Below are 25359 nucleotides of genomic sequence, written 5' to 3'. Positions count from 1 at the left end.
TTACGGACAGCAGTAGGAATTGAACGGGGGTCACCTGTACTGTAAAGCATTGTGCTAACCGCTACGCTAAATGCGAGAAATTGTATGTAGCCCCCTGGTAAGCCTCAGGCTCGCTCAGCTCGCTTTCGTCCAGGGGGAGCAGCCTTCGGCCCCGCCAAACTGGGTGTGTGTAGATACTGTGTGATGTACCCCACCCCGCCAAATAACAGACAGCACACCATATGTGATTAAATTATTACACTTTATAACTCTTTATAAAAAGAAAAAGGTGCCATTATTATTGACCAGTTCATGCACACATCATTGGAGCTCTTATAGAACCGGGTCCCCCTTCCTCCAGTCGATATCCTCCAAACTCCGCCAACCCACTAATGGGACCACTCTTGGTGATCGACCAAACGCTCTGCTCGGGTCTGTCCATGTCCCCTCTCCTCGCCGAAGACCTTGGGCCCGAACTCCCACTCAGGGTCTGTTCCGGCGCCCAGTTTACAGCATCTTTCGGGTCACGTCTCCTCTCTCTGTCCCCATCCGCCTTCTGCCCAAAGCCCGCGAAAACAATAGCATACAGACACACAAGAAAGAATAACATCTATCCCAATTGGTTAGCAAATGAATACAATTCCCGTTATCAGTAATTATAACCCAAACAAGCTGCTATAGAGAACCACTGTCTCAGCAGTTAACATCACAGAGAAGCCATTTTATTATAACATAACTAAGAAGCCAGTTTATTAGCCTTAACAATAACATAAAAGAAGAAACCCCTTACATGTATATTGCTAAAAACTACATAGCATTACATTAATCATTAAAAGAATCAAATACTGGCTGCATCAGCCTTTGTTACTGCTGCATATGGGTAGTGCCCGGATAGGGGACAGGTGTGGACAGTAGTCACTATCATTCCACAATGTTTATTGCTAGGTATTGCACCAAATCACAGAGAAAATAAGGCCAGACTCCAGCAACAGTGCAGGAAGTTTCTGCACTGTTCCTTGTTAAGGACAGATGGTCTGCTCTCTGGGAAATTCCTATGTTGGTGAAGTATGGTAAACTATGTTGGTGAAGTATGGTAAACTTCCCTTGTGGATTCCGGTGATCCAGACATCACATTTTACATTCTATACAAATACAGTACAGGAAGAAGTAAAAACTCTCAAGTGAACTGACATCTTCTTAATGAAGTCCAAACCTTGTACCTCGGATGTTGTAAGCTTGTTAAATTCTGTATCCATCAGAACATTTTGAGCTTATCTATGTACATGTGTGATGTCTCCAATCACTCAACTCTGAAAATTAGTATATATCAGAATAATATCTCTGATTTTAAAGAATGCCATCTTCCTAAATACAATCTGTCTTGAAGAGTAAATTGGTTACAAGTCTTAAACATGGGAAAGCCTGAAGATGCTGGAAATCCAAAGCAACCCACACAAAATGCTGGAGGAACTTAGCAGGTGAGGCAGCTTCTGTGGTAATGAATAGATAGTCGATGTTTCAGGCTGAGACCTTTCTTCAGGACTGAGAAAGAAGGGGGAAGACGGCAGAATAAAAAGATGGGGGGAAGGGAAAGAGGCTAGCTGGAAGGTGATGCCAGTTGGGTGGGAAAGGTAAAGGGCTAGAGAAGTAGGAATCAGACAAGAGAGGAGAGTGGACCATAGGAGAAAGGGAAGGAGTAGGGAACCCAGGGGGAAGTAATAGGCAGGTGAAAAGAGGTAAAAGGTCAGGGAAGGGAATAGAGGAAGTGGAAAGAGGGAAACTTGTATGAATGGTTCTCAATAAACAAAGTTTGAATTTCTAGTGAGGTTAACAGTTTTCAACTATTATCAACTTAGAAGCTTAAAACCAGTAGAAGGAGTCTTCTATGAAATATAATCCCTAGTATTGGTTCATCTCTTAGTTATTGGGATGTTGCATTACCCTTGATGTTAAACCAGGAGTGCAAGTGATACGATGTGTTTCATAGCTTTGTCACCTTCACAAGTCACAGTAAAACTGAATGAACTCGGTCAACACAGCCTAATCCTTTTGTAAATGTCGACCTCATTAGCCGGCTTTAAAAGCTTAGCAGGCAAGCCCTAGAGGACAACTCGCTAATCCTCTCACATACTGTTGCTCAGCAACATGCACACATTCTGAGGAGATGAAGCAGTGATTCACTTGCTCCTTTTCCAATCTGTTGCGTTGCATTTGGTGCTCACAAAATGGCCTCCCATGTCAGAGAAACCAATTGAAGACTGGGTACCCACTCTTCATTTGGGTTCTCCAACATGGAGAGCACCTGTGTTTGGACTAGGAGAGTGGCACAATCACCTTCAAGTTAATTCTCCATCATCTTCCCACTCTGACCTTTTTCACTTCAGCCTCCAATGAAGCTCAGCTCAAGATTATTGGAGGCTAAAGGCAACATCTTATCTTCCAACTTGAGATAGTGTAGGGCTTGAATTTTAACAATGAACTTAACGGCTTCAGATAATTGCCATTTCCAGTCTTGCACCTCACACTTTGCACTTCTTTCCTCGTTCCCTTCTTGGTATTTCAGATTGCATTCATCTCCTCCTGCCATACGCATTATCCCCACTTCTCTCAGCCAGTGTCAGCATCACTCGTGACACTAGGCTGAGGGGAGAGCTGATAGAAGCTGAGAGGATTATGAGAGGCATAGGTAGGGTAGACAGTTAGTGTTTATGTCCCAGTGTAGAAATATCAAATACTAGAGGACATAGTTTTATGGCAGGGAGAGAAAGTTTACAGATGATTTGCAGGGCAAGCTTTTTTTTCACCCAGAGTGTGGTGTGTGCCTGAAATGGGCTGCTGTAGTAGTGGTGGAAGAGGCATTTTAGGGGCTGTCAGGCAGACATAGAATCAGAATCAGATTTATTATTGCTGACTGAAATGATGAAAAATTTGTTGTTTTGCAGCAGCAGTAGAATGCAAAGATGTAATATTAACTTATTTATCAAAAGAAACATAAATTGTAAGCAAGAGGAATAACAAGTAGTGTTGGACAATTCATGGTCCATTCATAAATGTGATGGTGGAGGGGAAGAGCCTGTTCCTGAATTACTGAGCGCAGCTCTTCAGGCTCCTGTACTTCCTCCCCAATGGTAATAGTGGGAGGGGATGCCTGACTGGTTGTGTCAGAGTCTAGCATGGAGATTCAATGCCCAGGGCTGCAAGAGGCAGCAGAGAGTTGTGAATGCTCTGCAGCCTCTTAGACAGGGTCTTTGGAGGTGAATGCCACCTTTTTGAGACACCACCTCTTAAAGATGCCCTTGACAGAGAGATAGTGGAGCTGGCTGAATCTATAACCCTCTTGCCGCCCTATGCATTGGACTCAGCTGCAATGCAACCGGTCTGAATAGTCTCCACTGTGCATCTAGTGAAACTTGTAAAGCTCTTTCTTAGCACTGCATGCCTTCAGACTCCTGTACCTCCTTCCTGGTGGGAGCAATGAGAGCAGGTCATGTCCTGGGTGCTGGAGGTCCTTAATGATGGATGCTGCCTTTTTGAGGCATCGCTCCTTGAAGATGTCCTGGATACTAGTGCACGTGATGGAGCTGAAAAGTTTACAACTCTCTGCAGCTTATTTCAATCCTGTGCAGTATCCCCTCCCTCCACCTCCCATACTGGATGGTGACATGGCCAACTAGAATGCACTCCACAGTACATCGTCTTTGGTGATAAACCAAATCTCTTCAAACTCCTAATGAAATATAGCCGCTGCTGGGCCTTCTTTGTAGCCGCATCAATATGTTGGGCCCTGGACAGATCCTCAGAGATACTGAAACCCAGGAAATGGAAATTGCTCACTCGTTCTACTTCTGATCCCTCTATGAGAACTAGTGTGTGTTCCCGCATCTTACTCTTTCTGAAGTCCACAATCAGTTCTTCGGTCTTACTGAAGTTGAGTGCAAGGTTGCTGCTGCGACACCACTCAACTGGCCGACATATCTCATTCCTGTACCCTCTCTCGTCACCATCCGAAGTTTTGCCAACAATTGTTGTGTTGTCAGCATACTTATAGACACCTTTGAGCTGTGCCTAGCCACACAGCCATGGGTGTAGAGAGAATAGAGCAGTGGGCAAAGCACACATCCCTGAGCTGCGCCAGTGTTGATTGTCAGCGAAGTGGAGATGTTATTTCCGAACCGGTAAGGAAGTCAAGGATCCAGTTGCAGAGGCCCAGGTTTAGGAACTTTTTGATGAGAACTGTAGGAATGATTGTGTTAAATGCTGAGCAGTAGTCAACAAACAGCATCCTGACATAAGTATGTGTATTGTCCAGCTGATCGAAGGATCACTGACACACATTGTGAGATTTGTTGTGTGGCAGCAGTACAGTGTAAGACATTAAAAAACTACTGTAATTTATCATGAAAAATAAATAAACAAATAGTGCAATAAAAGGAATTGTGAGGTAGGGTTCATAGATTCATGGACCATTCAGAAATCTGGTGGCAGAGGGGAAGAAACTGCTCCTAAAATGTTGAGTGTGTGTCTTCAGGCTCCTGTGCCTTCTCTCTGATGGTACTAATGAGAAGACCACATGTCCCAGATGGTGAATGTCCTATTACCTCTGCAACTTTAAACTGGTTTAATCTTCATCTGTTCCTAGTTCTGACAGGAGATGATCGACATTAAGATAGCACAGTAGCAAAGAGAGTAGTTCTGATGCCTCCCAACCCCAAAGAACCTGGGTTGGATTTGGACCTTCTCTGAATGAAGATCTCACATTCGTTGTTGAGACCACTGGGTTCCCCAAGGTGTTCCATCCTGAACACACATCTGTTTCATTCTTTAATTGCCTGCTCTAAATTAGCTCTGGTCTTGGTGAACAATTGGGGAATCGGGGCAGTTGATGGGCATGTGACAGAGTAGGATAGAGGGGTATTCAACACAGGAACAGGGCCTCCAACCCACGTTGTTGTGCCAATCTAATTAAAATAATGACACTTAATCCCTTCTGTCTGCACAAGGTCCATATCGTTCCATACTCTGTATATTTGTGCACCTGTCCAGGAACTTCTTAAGTACTTCTATCAGATCTGCCTCTACCTACATTCCTGGCAGGTACTTCAAGCACCCATCATGGCATGTATAAAATAATTCACCCTACACATCTCCTTTGAGCGTCATCCCTCCCTGCTGTAAATGCCCTCTAATATTAGTTATTTTAACTCTGGTAAAAATATACCAGTTGTCTACTTTTGCCATGCCTCTCATAATCTGATAAACTTCTAACAGGACTCCCTTAAGTCTCCATCACTCCAGATAAACCAACCCAAATTTCACCAAATTACTGCAAACTGGGGAAAGGGATACAGGAGTACCCTAATAGCTGGTCAAATGGCCTTCTGTATCATGAAGACTTTGTTTTTCACCCTACAGTTATTGAGTGAGTTGTCGAATAGTTTCAGCATCCTCCAATTCAATGTCAGTTTTCCTTCACCCATAGTATTATGCCCTGGGTTGCTACGGCAATGACTGGTTTTGTGGTGTTCTCCACAAGGATTATTTTTATTGCAGTTTTGTACTGAAAGTACTTTACTGTACAACACTACACCCACAATTGCTTCCCAACCCATGAAAGCAATAACTCTCAGTGTTGTCAGAGAACTCCTATAATTATTATTTTATTCCTGCTGCAGTCTTTCATTTTTCATCCTGTTTTTGTGTTTGTCACATAATAACGTGAAGACAAATGTGGCCCCACTGCATAACCACAGAGTGGGCCACTGGGATTGAATCTCTCTATCCACATGATGCACTGAGGTGCTGGGAGAACAGGTTATGGTGTATCTTCAGATGGACCATTAATTGGATAGGGACAGCACAATACCTGGGAGACACAACTCATCCCAACACATGCCTTGTGCTCTATTCATTATTTTCCTATCTATCACTGGCCATAGGATTCTGACTTGTTGCAGCTCCTAAAGACAACACACCCACCTCAAGGCTGCCTTACGTTCCTGGTGTGAAAATTCCAATGCACAGGACAAGAAAAAAAACTACAAAGTGTTATAGACTCACCAGGTCCTTCATGGGCACTAGCATCCCCACCATCAAGGACATGTTCAAAAAGTGGTGCAAAAGAGGATTGAATTAATCATTAAGGACCCTCACAATCCAGGACAAGTCCCATTCTCATTACTATGATCAGAGACAAAGTACAGGAGTCCGGAGACACACTCTCAATGCTCTCGGAACAGCTTATTCCCCTCTGCCATCAGATTTCTGAATGGTCCAATGAGTAAGTTCAAACACCATCTCCAGGAATGCATTACAAGATGTCCCACCGCAAGTCAGCATCCACGACTTTGCCATTCCGTATTGCAGGGAGATACAAATGCACTCAGTCCTGATTAGTCACTGGGTATTTAGTAAACACAAAAACAAAACAACAGAACTACAAGAATTGCTCCCCAAATGCTCAATTCTCTCTGAAGTGTGGGCATCTCATATCCGGAATAAAGTTGCCCAAACTTCTACGAAATTTCAACTCAAATTTCAAATGGCCAGTATGAAATGAATCATCTCTAAAACCAATTACATGGGAAAACAAGTAACAAACTTTAACAGATTAAGGCACAATAAACATGTAACAGATTAAGAAAACATGAAACAAAATAACTAAATAAACACAAAAAACAAAGTAACAAATTAGAACACAAAACACAAAGCCCAGGCTGTGCTTTTCTTCTTTAAAGCTTCATATGGAACTGCAACAACTTAAAACAGACAGTTAAATTTTCACAGAGAAACAGCACTTATCAGAGAACAACCAAGAAGGAAAAAGCAACTGGGTGAGGCCCAACACATTCACAGAGTCTTTTACGCTACATCCACACTCGACCGGATAATTTTGAAAATGCCAGTTTCGCATAAAAACGACAGGCGTTCACACCAGGCATTTTTGAAAATACCTCCATCCACATTAACACGGGTATTTGGGTGAATCTCCTCCTACTGGGCATGCGCAGGACACATCTACAGAAAACAAGCGAAGACGAAACGGTTTACTTGATGCACGTTTGTCCAGTTACAGACTAGAAAAACTAAAAAGGAAATTGCCAAATGACGGACAGCTGTTGGCTCTTGTGCAGAAGGACTTAAAACTAAAAAAACAAATACTGGAATGTATGGAGGCAACTGACAAGGAGTTCACGGACAGTATGACCTGGCTGACGACGGACATTGAAAAACTGACTAACTGTGTTGCAGAGGGATTTGCAATGATGAGGAATATGATAGCTCCCCCCCCCCCCAGTACTTTTCACCGCCACAAATACCAGCCTCACAACCACTACAATAGCTACACATATGGACACACAGACCCCGGATAGCCCCACAAAATCTTGCCCACTCCCACAGAGGGGTCACCCTGGAAACATTTCCTACAGCCATAGTCAGCACGATGAGTCAGCATACAGAGAGGAGGTGCAGCAGCTAACGGACTGGTGCAGAGCCAACAACCTGTCTCCGAATGTGAACAAAACAAAAGAGATGGTTGTTGACTTCAGGAGGACACGGAACAACCACTCTCTGCTGAACGTCGACAACTCCTCCGTAGAGATCGTTAAGAGCACCAAATTTCTTGGTGTTCACCTGGCAGAGAATCTCAACTGGTCTCTCAACACCAGCCCCTTAGCAAAGAAAGCCCAAAAGCGTCTCTACTTTCTGCGAAGGCTGAGGAAAGTCCATCTCCCACCCCCCATCCTCACCACATTCTACAGAGGTTGTATTGAGAGCATCCTGAGCAGCTGCATCACTGCCTGGTTTGGAAATTGCACCATCTCGGATCGCAAGACCCTGCAGCAGATAGTGAGGTCAGCTGAGAAGATCATCGGAGTCTCTCTTCCCACCATTACAGACATTTGCACCACGCGCTGCATCCGTAAAGCAAACAGCATTATGAAGGACTCCACACACCCCTCACACAAACTCTTCTCCCTCCTGCCATCTGGCAGAAGGCACCGAAGCATTCGGGCTCTCACGACCAGACTATGTAACAGTTTCTTCCCCCAAACCATCAGTCTCCTCAATACCCAGAGCCTGGAATGACACCAACTATTGTCTTGTTTATTATTTATTGTAATGCCTGCACTGTTTTGTGCACTGGGTAGGTCTGTAGTCTAGTTTAGTTTTTTTACGTAGTTCAGTATAGTTTTTGTATTGTTTCATGTAGCACCATGGTCCTGAAAAACGTTGTCTCATTTTTACTGTGTACTGTACCAGCAGTTATGGTCGAAATGACAATAAAAAGTGACTTGACTTGACTCTTCACCGATGAAAGGGACGACAGCTACAACTAAGTGCAATAAGGCTTGTTACTGGGCAAAAGTGAAATTTGCTTTTACCTCATTTGTTTGCTTTTACTTTTGTCAAGTCTTTCTGTATTATTTTGCTGTATTTAACATGTGCAATAAAACGAGTTACTGGGCAAAAGTGATTTTATTTTTACCTGAGTAAAAGTGAAACTTACAATTTTCCTTTTTTGGCCTTAACATTTTCACGTCTGTGTCAAACATAAGCTACTACTTAAAAATGACATTTTGGAAGTAGTGACAATTGCACCTATTGAATGTTTGCACAAGCAATACATTAATAAAGCACCTTGTTAAATGTATAAAACATGTCTGCATCAGTGTTATCTTGTATTTCCATACAATGTTACATTAGGCTGTTACACATCTGTTGTCAGATACTGTTGTGGTGTTGGAGGTTGTGATCAAGAAAACAATGAAATGCAGCGCTGCCGCCACCATCTGCTCCGGCACGTCATGACAGCGGTTTTAAAAATAGCCGGTTACCCCGTACACACTACATCGCCCAACTGGCGTTTTCAGATTTAAACACTCTGGAGAGCGTTTTAGAAAAGCTTAATGTTCGGGGGAGGAAAACTCAATTTCAGTGTGGGTGAAGGGTCAAAACGAAGAGAAAAAGCTTTGGTTACGGATTTATCTGGTCTAGTGTGGACTTAGCCTTAGAGTTAAATTCACACACACACAAAAGCAACACCACACCTCACACATTTCTCTGCATCCAACTCATTCACACTCTATCTACAGGGAAGAAGGATGCAGGTGAAATAACCCCCTCCCTACAATAATGAGGCATGAATATGCTAGCCACCCCCCAATTCCTACTGCTGGCAAATGTTAGCCGATATCCTTTTCCGGGAACCCTGAATGGAATGTGAGGAATCTGGCAGAGGACAAAAGAAACCCTTATCTGTAGAGGACTTGGAAAATGACCCTTCCCCCTCAAAAGTCTCCCTTTTTTGCTATTCCTGACAGCGTTACCTCCAGATTGCATAGAGAATGGGAGTGGGAACAACATTTATCTGCCCCTCCGGAACCCCAGCTTCAAGTAAGGCTATTTCCTAATGGGATGCGCAAGACTCCTCATCTGCTATTTGAACTTCCATAACTGGCTACGCACATCTTCTTCTTCACACTCTAACCTTGTAATAATTGAATCATCTTTCTTAGTGTAGGGAACATAGCCTCAAGATTCAGGGGAGTAAATTTAGGATGGAGATGAGGAGGAACTGCTTTTCCCAGAGAATGGTGAATCTGTGGAATTCTCTGCCCAACGAAGCAAGTTTAACTGCTGTCATTACCAGAACCCATAGTGATGCATTATGCTCAGGGGAAGCAAGCAGTGCTCTCAGGGTGTTATTGATCCTGTGTTGAGATGATAGGCTCCCTAAAACACTCTGAAAGATAGGATCAATCCGGATTCCTCCCCCAATCCCATATCCTCAATAACCACGTGGCTAAAGACTCCCCAGCCTTTTGTCTCTGCCTATCCCCCTACACATTAATTCCTTAGCAGAGAATTCTCTGAGCTCTGTTGTCTCAAAAGTGTCTATTGTACCATTCCTCACACATTCCTGAGCCTCCTCCCCCTCTCCCTTCTGAGATGGAGAAGCTGCCGGCTGATGTCCCCACAAAAGGTGTGGGAATGTATGATCACTGGCCTGACCCATACTGTTTCGGACACACCAGGGAGAAGGCGATCATCTCAAGGATTAATTTGAGGTTTCACCGGTTAATCTCATCATTTCATCATCCATCCAGACATCCCATCCTTCAGCCCCAGAGAAGGATCATTGTCTCATCTCATCATGGGTCGAACCTTAACAGGGTCGTGCTGCCAACCAGCTTGGCACACAACAGCTAAGTGCTGTAGTTTCATTAGCTGACAAGCTAACTGTATATTTGTATTTTCTAATTTTGTAGCCCTACTCTGAGGCACCAGTAGTGATTCTCTCAGAATAATACAGTGTAAAATGAGATCTTCCAATTCATTCTTAAGATTCACTATCATTTTATACTGATATCTTGCTATCATTGCAAACAGCAAGGAAGCATCCCACTGGCTATGCTTAGTCCTAGGAAAACCCAGTGATTTAAGAATGGAAACAATCTGATGTCCCATTTCAACCCCAGCAAAATCTAACTGCTCTGACAAATCTACTGGCATTTCATAACCCATCAGTGACTCTGTATCTCTCATACCGAGGGTTCTCTCTTTTAAATAAACTTCTAAAGAAATGTGTTCCTGCTCAAAAAGCCAAAATGTAATGTTGAATCATGTTTGCAGGTCTGGGTAGAGAGGCAGGAAATGCTGACTGCGAATAGGTATATTAATTATTTACTTACAAACAATAAAAATTCAACCCAGCGTTCATGTTCCCCTAATCACAGAAACTACAAAGCCGAATACTCAACTAGCATATGTGCATTCAACAAACATACTTAGCTAAAAGCACGCGCGATTAATGGTCATGTGCACCACTTGCCTTAAAGGAAGAGTGACAGAACTTCCCACATTTGTTCCTATATGTCTAGGATATTTGGCATTGGACACCAGGCAGTTATCCAATGGGAAAAGCAACTACAGTTCCTAAACTAACAAATTCCAACAAGGTGCCTTTGGACAATCAGAATAAGGCATGCTCCCCTCCCTCCGCCCCACAGGACAGTGTTTTACCGAGACATGAGACATGGTTTACACAGAGAATGCCAGATACAGCATTCAGACCCAAAGACTTCTTGATACACAGGATAGACCAGACTGCTGATTCATGAAGGGCAAAAGGTGGTGGTGTGTGTTTCATGATAAACTCTCTATGCTGCTCAATGTGGCAGTTTTGTGCTACTCATGTTCTCACACCCTTGAACACATAATGATCAAATACCGACCTTTCTACTTACCAAGAGAGTTCTCCTCTGTGATCCTGATTGTAATCTATATACCACTAGCTGTAATTAAATGCTTGGGATACTGCATGATGCTGACACCAAACAAGAAATAGTCCACCCTGATGCAAGTCATGGTCGAGAGTAAGGAACTCTTGCCATTCCATGCCCAGACTGCATTTCTGGAAGTCCGATCACTTGGTTGTCCTTCCCCTATCTGCATACAGGTGGAGGCTAAAGAGCAAAGCTCCAGAGATTAGGACAACAAAGAGGTGGTTGCGGGAGGTAGAGAAGCCACTACAGGATTGCTCCGAGTCGGTGGTCTGGGCTGAGTTCAAGGATTCATCTGTGGGTTAGAATGAATAAACCACAGTCTTCATGGACTTTATAAAAACAGTTGTAGGTGACTGTGTCCCCAAAAAATCATTCAGTTCTCACCAACCAGAGCCCTGGATGAACCATGAGATCTGCAATCTGCTGAGGGCCAGATAAGAGACATTCAGGTCTGGAGACAAGAAAGTAACATGAGATTCAGGTACCATCTCTCGAAAACTATCTCACAGGTGAAGTGACAATTCTGGACTTAACTTGAATCAACGAAGGATGCTCAACAGTTGTGTCAGGACTTGAATGTTATCAAGCGACATGGGTGACAACAGAGCTTCTCCTCCAGATGAGCTCTATGCTTTCTATGCTTGCTTTGACCATCAAAACATCAAGTCCCACAGCTCCTGATGACCCTGTGATTTCAGTCTCTAAGGGCAATGCAAGACCATCCTTCAGGAAGGTGAACCCATGGAAAGCATCTGGCCCAGATGGGGTACTTGGCATACTACTGAAGACCTGTGCTAATCAACTGGATCTTTAACCTCTCACTTCAGCAGTCTGAGATACCCACCTGCTTCAAGCAAGCTTCAATTACACCGAAGAAGAACGTGATAACCTGCTTTAATGGCTATCGTCCAGAAGCACTTCTGTCCACTGTGATGAAGTGTTTTGAGATGTTGGTGATGAAATATGTTAACTCCTGCCTGACAAGTGACTTAGATCTGCACACTGGCAGACCCCAGTCAGCATATAGGAGTGAAACTGAAAATCTGACCGACTGATGCCACAACAACAACCTCTTACTCAACGTCAGCAAGGCCAAGGAGCTGAATGAATTCAGGAGGAAGAAACCAGAGGTCCATGAGCCAGTCCGCATTGGGGGATCAGAGGTGGAGGGGGTCAGCAACTTTAAATTCCTGGTGTTATCATTTCAGAGGACGTGTCTTGGGCCCAGCACGCAAATACAAATACAAAGAAAGCTCCACTGCACCTCTACTTCCTTTGAAGTTTGCGAGGATTTGGCATGACATCTAAATCTTTGATAAACTTCTATAGATGTGTGGTGAAGAGTATATTGACTGGCTGCATCACAGCCTGGTATGGAAACGCCAATGCCCTTGAATGGAACATCCAATAAAGGTGGTGAATACCGCCCAGTCCATCACAGGTAAAGCACCCTCACCATTGAGCACATTTACATGGAGCATTGTTGCAAGAAAGCAGCATCCATTATCAAGGACCCCCCACCATCCAGGTCATGCTCTCTTCTCACTGTTGCCATCAGCAAGAAGGTGCAGGAGCCTCAGGACACACACCACCATGTTCAAGAACAGTTATTCCCCCCAACCATCAGGCTCTTGAACCATCAGGGATAACTTCACTCTCCGCATCACTGTACTGTTCCCACAATCTATAGACTCACTTTCCAGGTCCCCTCACCTTGTGTCCTTGTTATTTATTGCTTTATTATTATTACCATTATTATTATTATTAGTATTACTATTATTATTGAATTTTTATTTTTTCTCAGCTCAAGCTGGTAAAGCCTGAGGCACAGGAGCAGCCAAGCTCACTCATTTCCCAATTGCTAGGAACTTTTGGACTATTCTAAATGTACTTATTATTGTGGCTTTTGGAGATTTACATAAATATCGCTGTGTAGCTTTAGTGTTGTGGCTTTGGGATGACACCAGTTGTAAATATTACTATTGGGACAATATATACCTTGTTCGTGTTCCACAGTCTTTCAATTTCCTCTTTTAATTCTGCATATTTCTGGTGTTTTTCACTTATTCATTTCTGGGTCTTATCTGTATTTGGAATGGCTGCATCTATTAAAGAAGTTGTTCTTGCTTGCTTATCCCGTAGTATTATATCCAGACAGTTATTATGGATCATCTGATCTGTAATAACGGATTGGTCATAATATAATTTGTCGGACTCTGACTTTAAAACTAGATCAGATTTGTATTTATAGTAAAGTATGGTGTATTTTATCACGCAAACACGAGGAAATCTGCAGATGCTGGAAATTCAAGCAACACGCACAAAAAGTGCTGGTGAACGCAGCTGGCCAGGCAGCATTTATAGGAAGAGATACAGTCAAAATTTTGGGCCGAGACCTCTTCCTATAGATGCTGCCTGGCCTGTTGCATTCACCGGCAATTTTTGTGGGTGTTGCATGTATTTTATCAGTTTGTATTTTAAAGCAATATTTTGATGAATGAAATTTGCCACATGATTGTGTCTGTGAAAGAAATCAGATTGAGTTAAACTGTACAGGATCCAATAATGTGTTGGATTGTTTCTGGTTTCTCTTTGCATTTTCCGTCATGAATTTGTTGGTCTTTTATTATGTATTTTTGATTTTTTTTGTCTAGACCACCTGGTCCTGTATTGTCACAAGGAACCCCATTATTTCTGGGAAGAGGTTTTCAACTCTGAGCAAGGAGTTTGATGCTTCTTTGTTGCCATCTAGTCTGTTCAGATCATGGGGATGTCTTGCATGAAGGGTCATGCTCCTCCAATGGTTAACCTTTCCTTCTATAGTGATAATTTCTTCAATTTTCCAGGTTGTGCTTACATTTAAAGTTTAGTGATGTGTACTTCTTATCAGAATTGCATATGCTCGTATGGAGTTCTGAATTCTGTTTTCATTGATGAAAATATATCCTCAGAAGTTTTATCTGACCATTCTGTAAATTTTTAATGTCAGTTTTTCTCTTTCTCCTGCTCTCCTAGGTTGTGTTAATCTAAGTGCGTTTGAGTGTGCATAGTGATTTCTAAAATTTTGTAGTCAATATAACAACATGAAAGAGTTCTGTTTTTCCACTTGATTTAGAATTATATAATCTATTAGCAGTTGTTCTTTATATCCTTTTGTACCCTTACAGCATTTTCTCTGCTCTTCAGTAAGTTTATTGTGGTTAAGGTGTGTCAAAGAATAATTTGCTTGGTTGTCTCTGATTTGCTACTCTATCATCATCTCATTCAGTAAATCAGAGTAAATTATTTATAATAATAATTATTATTTCTTTTTTCTTTCTTTTTGTAACTGCACAATTTGTTGTCTTATGTAGACTGGTTGTCTACTCTGTCAGTGTGGTCTTTCATTGATTATATTATAGATTTTGGATTTATTGAGCATGCTTGCAAGAAAATGAACCTCAGGCTGGTACATGGTGACATATATGTACTTTGATAATAAATCTACTTCGAACTTTGAATCCAATTATTGAATGATATGGTCGAAGTGTTTTAAATTACAAAGGGATGGGATAGAAAAGGCAGCAATAAATTAGATTGAGGAGCTGATTTACAGATAGGCAAGTGAAAAAGGAGATCGCCCTGTGTGTGCATTTCTGGATTGCTTTGTTAATTTTAGCAGGTGTTCACACTTGTGATGTGTGTTTGAGCATCTGATCCATTTTCAGCATTAGATAACCACCTATTGATGTCAATCTGCCTTCTGATTACTGTTCTGAATATCCGTCATTAAGCGTGTCAAGCCAACCAGGTCTCCACGTCTCCACTTGTTTTCCAGTTCCTCTCACTGTGATCCCTCCAGTTAACGGGCTACTTGCACTGAAAGATCCAAATCCTCCAGGTTGCGGCAGATCTCTCTGGAGACTATATCTGCAGGCTGGATGTTATCCATGTCTGCAAACATCGAGATGAATTACCAAGTTTATACTGAATAAAATCCACAACAAGGGCAACTGAGGGAGGAGGAGAAGATGGTGACGCAATGCAGCTCGCAGCGGCCACTCCGGTGAATGATATCTGTTATCTGTCAAGTAGGGTGCCGTGTACAATCCTGATTTGATGGAGACAGACATGAGAGCACGAAGGAACATCTGGAGAAACTTCTGAAATGCCTTCTTCGCTGCTGCTGCTACTGTGTGATCCAGAATCTCCGGAGGAGAAGGCCCCGAGTCTTTGGCTTTGCTTGTTGCTCGGCGGCCGGGGCAGGGTCAAAGCGCTCGGCAGAGATGGTGCTAGGTGCTCAGTGCTCGGTGTTGGAGGGCTGGTCGGAGGCTCGAAGTTTTCAGACGGACTCGAGTCGGTTGTGGTCGGGTGCTTCCAATGCATCGGCAGTTGTTGGCGCCTGGAGGTTTATGGCAGGGAGAGGTTCTCCCTTTTGCCGCCTGCTATCGGGACTATCGGGAGTCGATCGGAATTTTGAGACTTTTTTTTACCATGCCCATGGTCTGCTCTTTAACAAATTATGGTATTGCTTTGCACTGCTGTAACTATATGTTATAATTATGTGGTCTTGTCAGTGTCAGTCTTTGGTTTGTCCTTTTTTTTTGTGATATCATTCTGGAGGAACTTTGTATTATTTCTTAATGCTAAATGCATGCATTTCTAAATGACAATAAACGAGGACTGAGTGTCCTCATAATCTAATCTAACTGTGATGATGTCAGTGAATGAAAGCCTGCCAGGTATCGCATGAGTCACAAAGAGTGATCTTGCCTGAGGGTTTGCAGCAAGCTGGGAGGGACCACAGCAACAGGGATTGATGGAGGATGAAGAGAAGCCCAGAAGGTAAAGTTCAGGCGAGCGTCATAGAAACATAGAAACATAGAAAATAGGTGCAGGAGTAGCCCATTCGGCCCTTTGAGCCTGCACCACCATTTATTATGATCATGGCTGATCATCCAACTCAGAACCCCGCCCCAGCCTTCCCTCCATACCCCCTGATCCCCGTAGCCACAAGGGCCATCTCTAACTCCCTCTTAAATATAGCCAATGAACTGGCCTCAACTGTTTCCTGTGGCAGAGAATTCCACAGATTCACCACTCTCGGTGTGAATAAGTTTTTCCTAATCTCGGTCCTAAAAGGCTTCCCCTTTATCCTCAAACTGTGACCCCTTGTTCTGGACTTCCCCAACATCGGGAACAATCTTCCTGCATCTAGCCTGTCCAACCCTTTAGGATTTTATACGTTTCAATCAGATCCCCCCTCAATCTTCTAAATTCCAACGAGTACAAGCCCAGTTCATCCAGTCTTTCTTCATATGAAAGTCCTGCCATCCCAGGAATCAATCTGGTGAACCTTCTTTGTACTCCCTCTATGGCAAGGATGTCTTTCCTCAGATTAGGGGACCAAAACTGCACACAATACTCCAGGTGTGGTCTCACCAAGGCCTTGTACAACTGCAGTAGTACCTCCCTGCTCCTGTACTCGAATCCTCTCGCTATAAATGCCAGCATACCATTCGCCTTTTTCACCGCCTGCTGTACCTGCATGCCCACTTTCAATGACTGGTGTATAATGACACCCAGGTCTCGTTGCACCTCCCCTTTTCCTAATCGGCCACCATTCAGATAATAATCTATTTTCCTATTTTTGCCACCAAAGTGGATAACTTCACATTTATCCACATTAAATTGCATCTGCCATGAATTTGCCCACTCACCCAACCTATCCAAGTCACCCTGCATCCTCTTAGCATCCTCCTCACAGCTAACACTGCCACCCAGCTTCGTGTCATCCGCAAACTTGGAGATGCTGCATTTAATTCCCTCATCCAAGTCATTAATATATATTGTAAACAACTGGGGTCCCAGCACTGAGCCTTACGGTACCCCACTAGTCACCGCCTGCCATTCTGAAAAGGTCCCGTTTATTCCCACTCTTTGCTTCCTGTCTGCTAACCAATTCTCTATCCACATCAATACCTTACCCCCAATACCGTGTGCTTTAAGTTTGCACACTAATCTCCTGTGTGGGACCTTGTCAAAAGCCTTTTGAAAATCCAAATATATCACATCCACTGGTTCTCCCCTATCCACTCTACTGGTTACATCCTCAAAAAATTCTATGAGATTGGTTAGACATGATTTTCCTTTCACAAATCCATGCTGACTTTGTCCGATCATTTCACCACTTTCCAAATGTGCTGTTATCACATCTTTGATAACTGACTCCAACAGTTTCCCCACCACCGACGTTAGGCTAACTGGTCTATAATTCCCCGGTTTCTCTCTCCCTCCTTTTTTAAAAAGTGGGGTTACATTAGCCACCCTCCAATCCTCAGGAACTAGTCCAGAATCTAATGAGTTTTGAAAAATTATCACTAATGCATCCACTATTTCTTGGGCTACTTCCTTAAGCACTCTAGGATGCAGACCATCTGGCCCTGGGGATTTATCTGCCTTCAATCCCTTCAATTTACCTAACACCACTTCCCTACTAACATGTATTTCGCTCAGTTCCTCCATCTCACTGGACCCTCTGTCCCCTACTATTTCTGGAAGATTATTTATGTCCTCCTTAGTGAAGACAGAACCAAAGTAATTATTCAGTTGGTCTGCCATGTCCTTGCTCCCCATAATCAATTCACCTGTTTCTGTCTGTAGGGGACCTACATTTGTCTTTACCAGTCTTTTCCTTTTTACATATCTATAAAAGCTTCTACAGTCTATTTTTATGTAAACAGGTCCTTTGGCCCATTGATCCTGCACTGACCCCAAACACCCAATTACACTAATCCTATGATAATCCTAATTTTATTCCTAGCACACTTACATCATCTCCCATCCACTGCCTCCAGAAGATCCTACCCTCACATACTCACCAGGGGCGATTTAAGGGGCTCAGAAACATTAGGACATGGGGAAATGGTTGGACCTGAAGAGTACTGTAATCCTGGAGTGATGAATCATTGTGTAGAGTTAAGAAACAATGAGGGTCTGACTACTCTCTGTGTCATGTTCTGTTAGTTGTCAACAAGTGGCTGCATTCGTGAGGATATTGCAGGGAAGAAATTATAATGTGGAATGTCAACTTTCCAAACATTGACAAGGATATAAAAGGCAAAGGCAGGGATAAAAGTCATTTATGAGAAACAGTTAATTATAGTGGTGCTGATTTCAATGGGGCACAAAAATGTCTGAGCTGCTTAAAGTGAAATCAAAACTCAGCAGACAAAATAGCGGTGGAATAGAGGGGCACCATTAAGGTGGAGATGTACATATATGGACAGAGTTGGTCGTTGTCACAAACATCGCATTTCACTGCGTGCTTCGATGGTTCAACATACTTGTGACAAGTGAAGCTAATCTCTAATTTCTTATTAGTTTACTCGGTGCTGTAAATTACCCCTGATGTGTATGTGATGGGTAGATGGGCAGAAGAGAATTAGAGATTTAACTCAGAGATAACCAGTTGAACAAAAAGTTAGCAAGTGGAATAGAGCAGAAAAGAGGGCAAGTGACAGATATCAGATTGTTAACACAAGTGAGAACTCAACTGATTACACAAAGTTCAGAGGGAAAATAAAGAAGGGAGTAAGAGAAACAAAGTGAGGAGAATTAGAAAGGACTAGTAATCAATATAAAGGCAATCCAGAAATATTTCATTGTTATGGGTGTTTGGTGGTACATGTAATGTATTTAATATTTCAGTAATACTTGAGTAATATTGTAAATACCATATATTGTTTAATTAATCACTCTTTGTTTGTTTTATAGGCACAGCTTAACTTCATTAGGCATAATTCATCCAGATTGTTAAGGGTTAAGTTCGCTGTGTATGCTATGTGACACATTATTACATTTTGGGGGTGGGTTGTTTTATATATACGGCATTAAATTTGCTTGCGATTGGAATAAAGTGCATGCTAGAAGTAAATACACTCTTGTCAATTTTTACCAACACTCCACTGGATGTTTCCAGAGTGATTTTGCTCGTTTTACAATCACGACAGCAAACACCATTGCTCTCAAAGTCCCTGAGTTCTGGAAGGAACATGCCACCATTTGGTTTGGTCAGGCAGGGTCCCAGTTCACAGTGAGGGGAATCTCATAAGACGATACAAGATATCGTCGCGGCGTTAGACAGCTCTCCTATAGTACCCCCCAGAAGTCGGCAGGTATGAGACTCTGAAGCAACTCCTTCTAGAGACTTGCGAACTTTCTGAGTCTGAACGCGCCTGTCGGCTCCGCTCACTGCCCAGCTTAAGCGATTCCAAGCCGCCAGCGTTGATAGACCACATGTTGTCCCTCCTTGGCGGATATCAGCCATGTTTCATCTTCAGAGAGCTTTCCCTGCAGCATCTACCTGGCAAGCTGGGGTCAGCTCTGGCTGGCCGTCACACACCTCCGGGCTCTAGCGAGAGAGGCTGACAAGGTGTTTTCAGGAGGGCCTGTGTGACCATGCAGCTGGACAACCTTACCACCCTGCTGCCACCTGAGCTCGAGATAATCGCCGTGGCTCAACGATGGTCTCCTAACCTGTGTTTCTACCACACAAGGCTTGGGCCAAGAGCTAAGAAGTGTCATCCACCCTGAGGGTAGGAAATGGAACGGCCGGCATATGTTAGCTGCTATGGGCGTAGGCAGATCAGACCGTTCGTTGGTCGTTACAGACTCTGTTTCAAGGTACCATTTCCCCTGTGACATGGACACTCAGGGGAGTGCCCTACCCAAATTGGACATACGATCTGGGGAATATGGACTGTCTCGCGAGGCTGTGAATGGCAGTGCCATATGGACTTTTGGTGAGCATTGTATGGTGTTGTACTTTGGTGGGCAGAAGTTCGGCTGGGAGTTAGTGTTGGCGACGGTGTCTACACCCCGTCTGGGGACTAATTTCCTTGGTCCCAGCAGCCTTCTCGTTGATGTCCAGAACTGGCACCTGGTCAATGCAGAGACTTTCTATTCCCTCTCCGACACACTTAGTGCCACCGGCACTTCAAAGCTGTCCAGTGCCCTTTCCAACTCCGATGACTTCCTACACCTCCTCGCTGAGTTCCCTGACCTGACTGAGCCCACCTTCTCCTCATCCACTGCTAAACACGGGATGGAGCACCACATCTTCACCCGTTCATGCCTGCACCAGGCACCTTGACCCAGAGCAGCTAGCCATCGCCAAGGCTGAGCTTGACACTAAGGAGTGCCTGGTCATCGTCAAGAGGTCCAGCAGTCGATGGATTTCCCTTCTGCGGGTGGTGGGTGGCATCTATGTGGTGACACTGCTGTCTCAACGACTCCACGACCCCTGACCAGTACTTGATCTCGCACATCCACGAATTCTCTGCTCACCTGGCAGGGAAAATTATTTTCTGGAAGGTGGACCCCGTTTGCAGTTATCACCAGGTCCCTGTCCACCCAAGTGACATTCCTAAGACCACTGTTATTACACCATTCGGTTTACTTGAGTTCCCTCGAATGCCATTCGGGCTGAAGAATGCGCCCCATCGACAGTGTTCTCAGGGATTTCCCATTCCTGCTCGTTTACCTAGATGACATTTTGGTAGCCAGCTCTGCTAGAGATGAACATCCCTTACACTTGAGAACCCTTTTCAAACACCTTAGTCAGCACAGTCTTATTGTCAACCCGGCGAAGCGCCAGTTTGAACTGTCCATGGTTGATTTCCTCAGACACCGTGTCAATGCAGCAGGGGCAGCTCCCCTGCCAGCTGAAGTTGAGGACATTAAGTGCTTCCCTTGGCCAGTCACCATAAAAGCCCTGCAGGAGTTTTTGGGCATGGTGAACTTTTATCACCTAAAGCGGCTCAGCTCATGCCTACGAGGCCCTTAAGAGAAAGGCAGCCAAGCAGGTCGTGGACTGGCGCGGAGTGTTCTTGGACACTAAGCAGGCATTGCCTAATGCAACGCTGCTGGCACACCCCTTGCCAGTCACGCCGATCGTTCTCACTACGGATGCATCGGATTGCACGGTCAGCGCGGTGCATGAGCTGTTGGTCAACGGCGCTTGGCAGCCTCTCGCCTTTTTTAGCCATCAGCTTCACCCCTGTGAGCACAAGTTCAACCGTGAGCTTCTCGGCCTGTACTTGGCAGTGCGGCATTTTTGTTTCCTCCTGGAGGGCTGTCCATTTACGAGTCTTGTGGCTCATAAGCCTCTAATGTTCACCATGGCCATAGACTCTGAACCTTAGACTGCCCAGCAGCAACGCCATCTTTCTTTTATTTCAGAGTTCACCACAGACATCCAGCATGTCATGGGGAAGCGTAACCTCGTGGCTGACTGCCCTTCCCGGTCCTTCACTGGTGCAGTCCATTTGGGCGTGGACTGCGCTCAGTTGGAGGAAGACCAGGTTTCGGACCCGAGCTTGCAGGCGCTGCATTTGGCAGGCACAGGGTTGAAAGTGGTGAATATTGTTTTTGGTGACAGTGGCGTTTCACTACTGCGTGAGTACCAACGGGATGACCCAGGCACATTTTTTATGCGGTCCACGGGCTTTCGCACCCAGGCCAGAGGGCATCGCAGAAATTGGCGACAGAAAAGTTTGTGTGGCACGGGCTTAAGAAGGACGTCAGGGACTGGGCTAGTGCTTGTTAGATGTGTCAATGCATGAAGGTGCACTGGCAAACCAAGAATCCTTTATCTCCTCTCGTGGTCCCTGAGTGGCATTTCAACCACACGAATGTGGATTTGGTTGGCCTGCTGCCCCCATCCCGTGGGTTTACTCACCTCCTCACCGTCATTGATAGGACCACACCTTGGCTGGAGACAGTGTTGCTGTCGTCCATTTCAGCCGCGGAGGTGGCGGAAGCATTTGCTGGCTCGTGGATCACTCGGTTCAGTGTCCCGTCGGAAATCTCTTCAGACTGAGGGACACAGTTTACATCTGAACTTTAGTGTGTGGTTGACCATGATCTGGGGGTCAAACTGCACCAGACCACGGCTTATCACCCTCAGGCCGACAGTCTGTGTGAGCGGTTCCACCGTTCAATGAAAGCTACTCTCCGTGCATGCCTCAGTGATGGTTATTGGGTGAACAGACTGCCGTGGGTCATGTTGGGCCTGAAGACAGCCCCTAAGGCCGACCTTCAGTCCCCATCTGTGGAGCTCATTTTCGGGCAACCGCTGCGGGGGCCGGGAGGGTTACTCCCAACATCCACAGTCCCATGGTCTGTTTCGCAGCAGTGGTCAGCTTTTATGGGCAGCGCCAAAACCTTTGCTCCGATGCCCACGATGCAGCGTGGCCTGTCGTGGTCACACCTGTTGCCGGGTCGGTGGGAGGTGAAGTATGTGTTTGTGCATCATGATGGACATTGGGGTCCCCTGTGGCTGCCTTATGATGGCCCATTCCTCATGTTGGAAGCGGGGAATAGGTTTTTAATGCTGGACTCCGGAGTATCCCATCTCAAGCCTGCCCATTCGGATCTGGACTCCCCAGTGGAAGTGGCACAGCCCCCACAGAGGGGCCGGCCTCCCACCTCCGGACCTTCTGACATTGAAGTGCCCTTCCTTCCTGGCACCTGCCCATGAAGCACGAATAGGTTCGGCTGAGCTTTGCGGAACCCTGCTCGTTTGACTTTGCCTGCTAGAGTGAATTCTACAGGGGGGGCGGGTGTGTAGGGACTCCTTCATTTCATTAGGCAGAATTCACCCATTTGTTTGCGGTTGGAATACAGTGTACGCTGGAAGTAATTACACTGGTGTCAGTTTTTCTCGACACTCCTGTAGTTTACAGTATTCATTACAGCTTAGACGTAAAAACTACATGAATGCCATACATCATTATGCCACCATGTTATGTTTGAGCACCTCGCTAACGAAAAGGAACGAAAGCCCAAGTACACAAACATATCCCAGCTCCCATGTTTTGCTTTCAGTTAGTTTCTGGAGTTACAAAATGTGACAGTGGCAATGAAGAAATTGTGAAGTGAACACCAGACGACTACCTACCTTTTGAAACACAGCACATTTTTCTTCAGGAGCAGGGAGGGACAATGAAGTTTTAAAAAAGTGCAGCATGTTTTTCTTTGGAAGGTGATAGAGATGCTTGAGCAAGAGAAAAGGCATAAAAACAGACAAAATTAATAATTATGGCCATGGGTTCATAAACAGTGAGTACCGGGTGAAAATAATAATAAATAATAAAAGGCAGAAATAGCTGGCTACATCAGAAAGATAGATGTGTTTGATTGCAAAACACATAACTGGATGATGTACACTGAACGAATTGAGCAGTATTTTCATACAAATTAAATAGCCAATGAAAAATGAGTGCCAGTGTTGCTAAGTGTAATAGGCAGAAAATCATACAGTTTGCTTAGAAGTTTCACTGCTCTGAAATGAGCTTTGCTGACATTGTAAACACAATGCAGAAACATTTAGAACCAAAACTATTGTTGACTGCAGAATGCTTGAGATTTCATAAATGGAATCTAAAGCAAGGAGAGCCCATTTCAGCTTACGTGGCTGAATTGAAGAGATTGTCTGAGCATTGTCAGTTCAGTGATGGGTTTAATGATGCACTGAGAGACCGTTTAATTTGCGAAAGCAGATTATAACTGAAGCACAACTCACATTTATAAGAGCAATTGAATTTTCTGTATCAATGGAAACAGCAGCCTGAGACACAATTGTGTTGCGGTAAGATAAAAGTGAGTGTGAACAAAACTGCAACGTCTGAACAGAAACCTTTCTGGCTGAACAAATTCTGTTACCATTGTTGCAAAGGCTCATGTATTCCAGACAAATGCAGATTGAAAGACGAAATTGCACAAAATGCAATAAAGTAGGGCACCTACAAAAAGCATATTGGGCATATAAAAGTAAATGGGCTGCACAGGGAAGAGAAAACAATAAAAAGTACAAGTTACAGTTTCAAAAAGAGCACTAATCTGCATGCTGTTGATGAAAAATTTGATAATGGTGAGTGTGAAATGGACTGCGTAGCCTTGAGATTTATAATGTGAAAACTAACAAGAGACAAGCAATATGGCTCACATCAGAGGTGAACGGCAAGTTAATTAAAATGAAATTGGACACCAGCTTGGCTGCTTCAGTCATTCCACAAAATAAGTTTGAATGACATTTCAAAGATAGTAAAGGCTGCAGATATCTAACTGAGAACTTATACTGGAGAAAAGATAACTCCTGTGGGAATTACATTCATAACAGTGAAATACAACAACCAACAAGCACATTAGGCTTTTATGTGGTAAAAAGGGGAGGGCTAGTATTATGGGGTTGCAATTGGGTTGCCATTGGGGTCGTAAACACCAATGGTCCCAATAGCCAAGAAGGATGGATCTGTCAGTGTCTGTGGTGATTTTAAGGTCACCATCAACCCAGTACTGGAAGTAAATCAGTGCCTTGTTCCCTTGTTTCCAGTGAGAAACACTTCAGCAGAGTGAACTTAGCTGAGCCCTGCATACAGATGGAGATGGAAGAAGAGTCCGAAGTGTTCCTCATCATAAACACTCACAAAGGGCTTTATTGCTATAATAGGCTTATTTTTGGAGTAACATCGGCATCTGTACTCTGGCAGAAAGTTATGGACTAGGTGCTGCAAGGCTGCCTAGGCACTCAGAGTTACCTGGATGACAATGAGAATAGCAAGGAACATCTCCAAAATCTTAAGACAGTGTTAAAAAAATTGGAAGATTATGGGCTCAGAGCATGATGCAACAAGTGTGAATTCTTCAAACCAGCCATCACTTACTGTGGTCACACCATTGAGGCACAAGAATTACACAAGTGTGCTGAGAAAATTCAAGCAGTGGTGGAGGTTCCCAAGGCCAAAGATGTGTCACAGTTGCAGCCCTTTTTTTAGGATTGTCAATTATGGTAACAGGTTCCTTGCAAACTTGGCTACTGTTCTCTGCCCCTTGAACTCATTACTACAGATCAGGGAAAAAATGGCAATGGACAAAGCAGTGTGAGATGGTTTTCCAAAAGGCAAAGGAAATGGTGACATCAGACACTGTACTCACACATTATGATTCACATCGTCCAGTGAAGTTTGCATGTGATGCCTCACCTTACAGTACAGGTGCAGTCATGTCATAATTATGAGTGATGGAAGTGAAAGCCCCACAGCCTTTGCAT

This window comes from Mobula hypostoma, chromosome 9, assembly GCF_963921235.1.
Source record: "Mobula hypostoma chromosome 9, sMobHyp1.1, whole genome shotgun sequence".
Taxonomy (NCBI): Eukaryota; Metazoa; Chordata; class Chondrichthyes; order Myliobatiformes; family Myliobatidae; genus Mobula; species Mobula hypostoma.
This window is presented reverse-complemented; position numbering follows the sequence as displayed.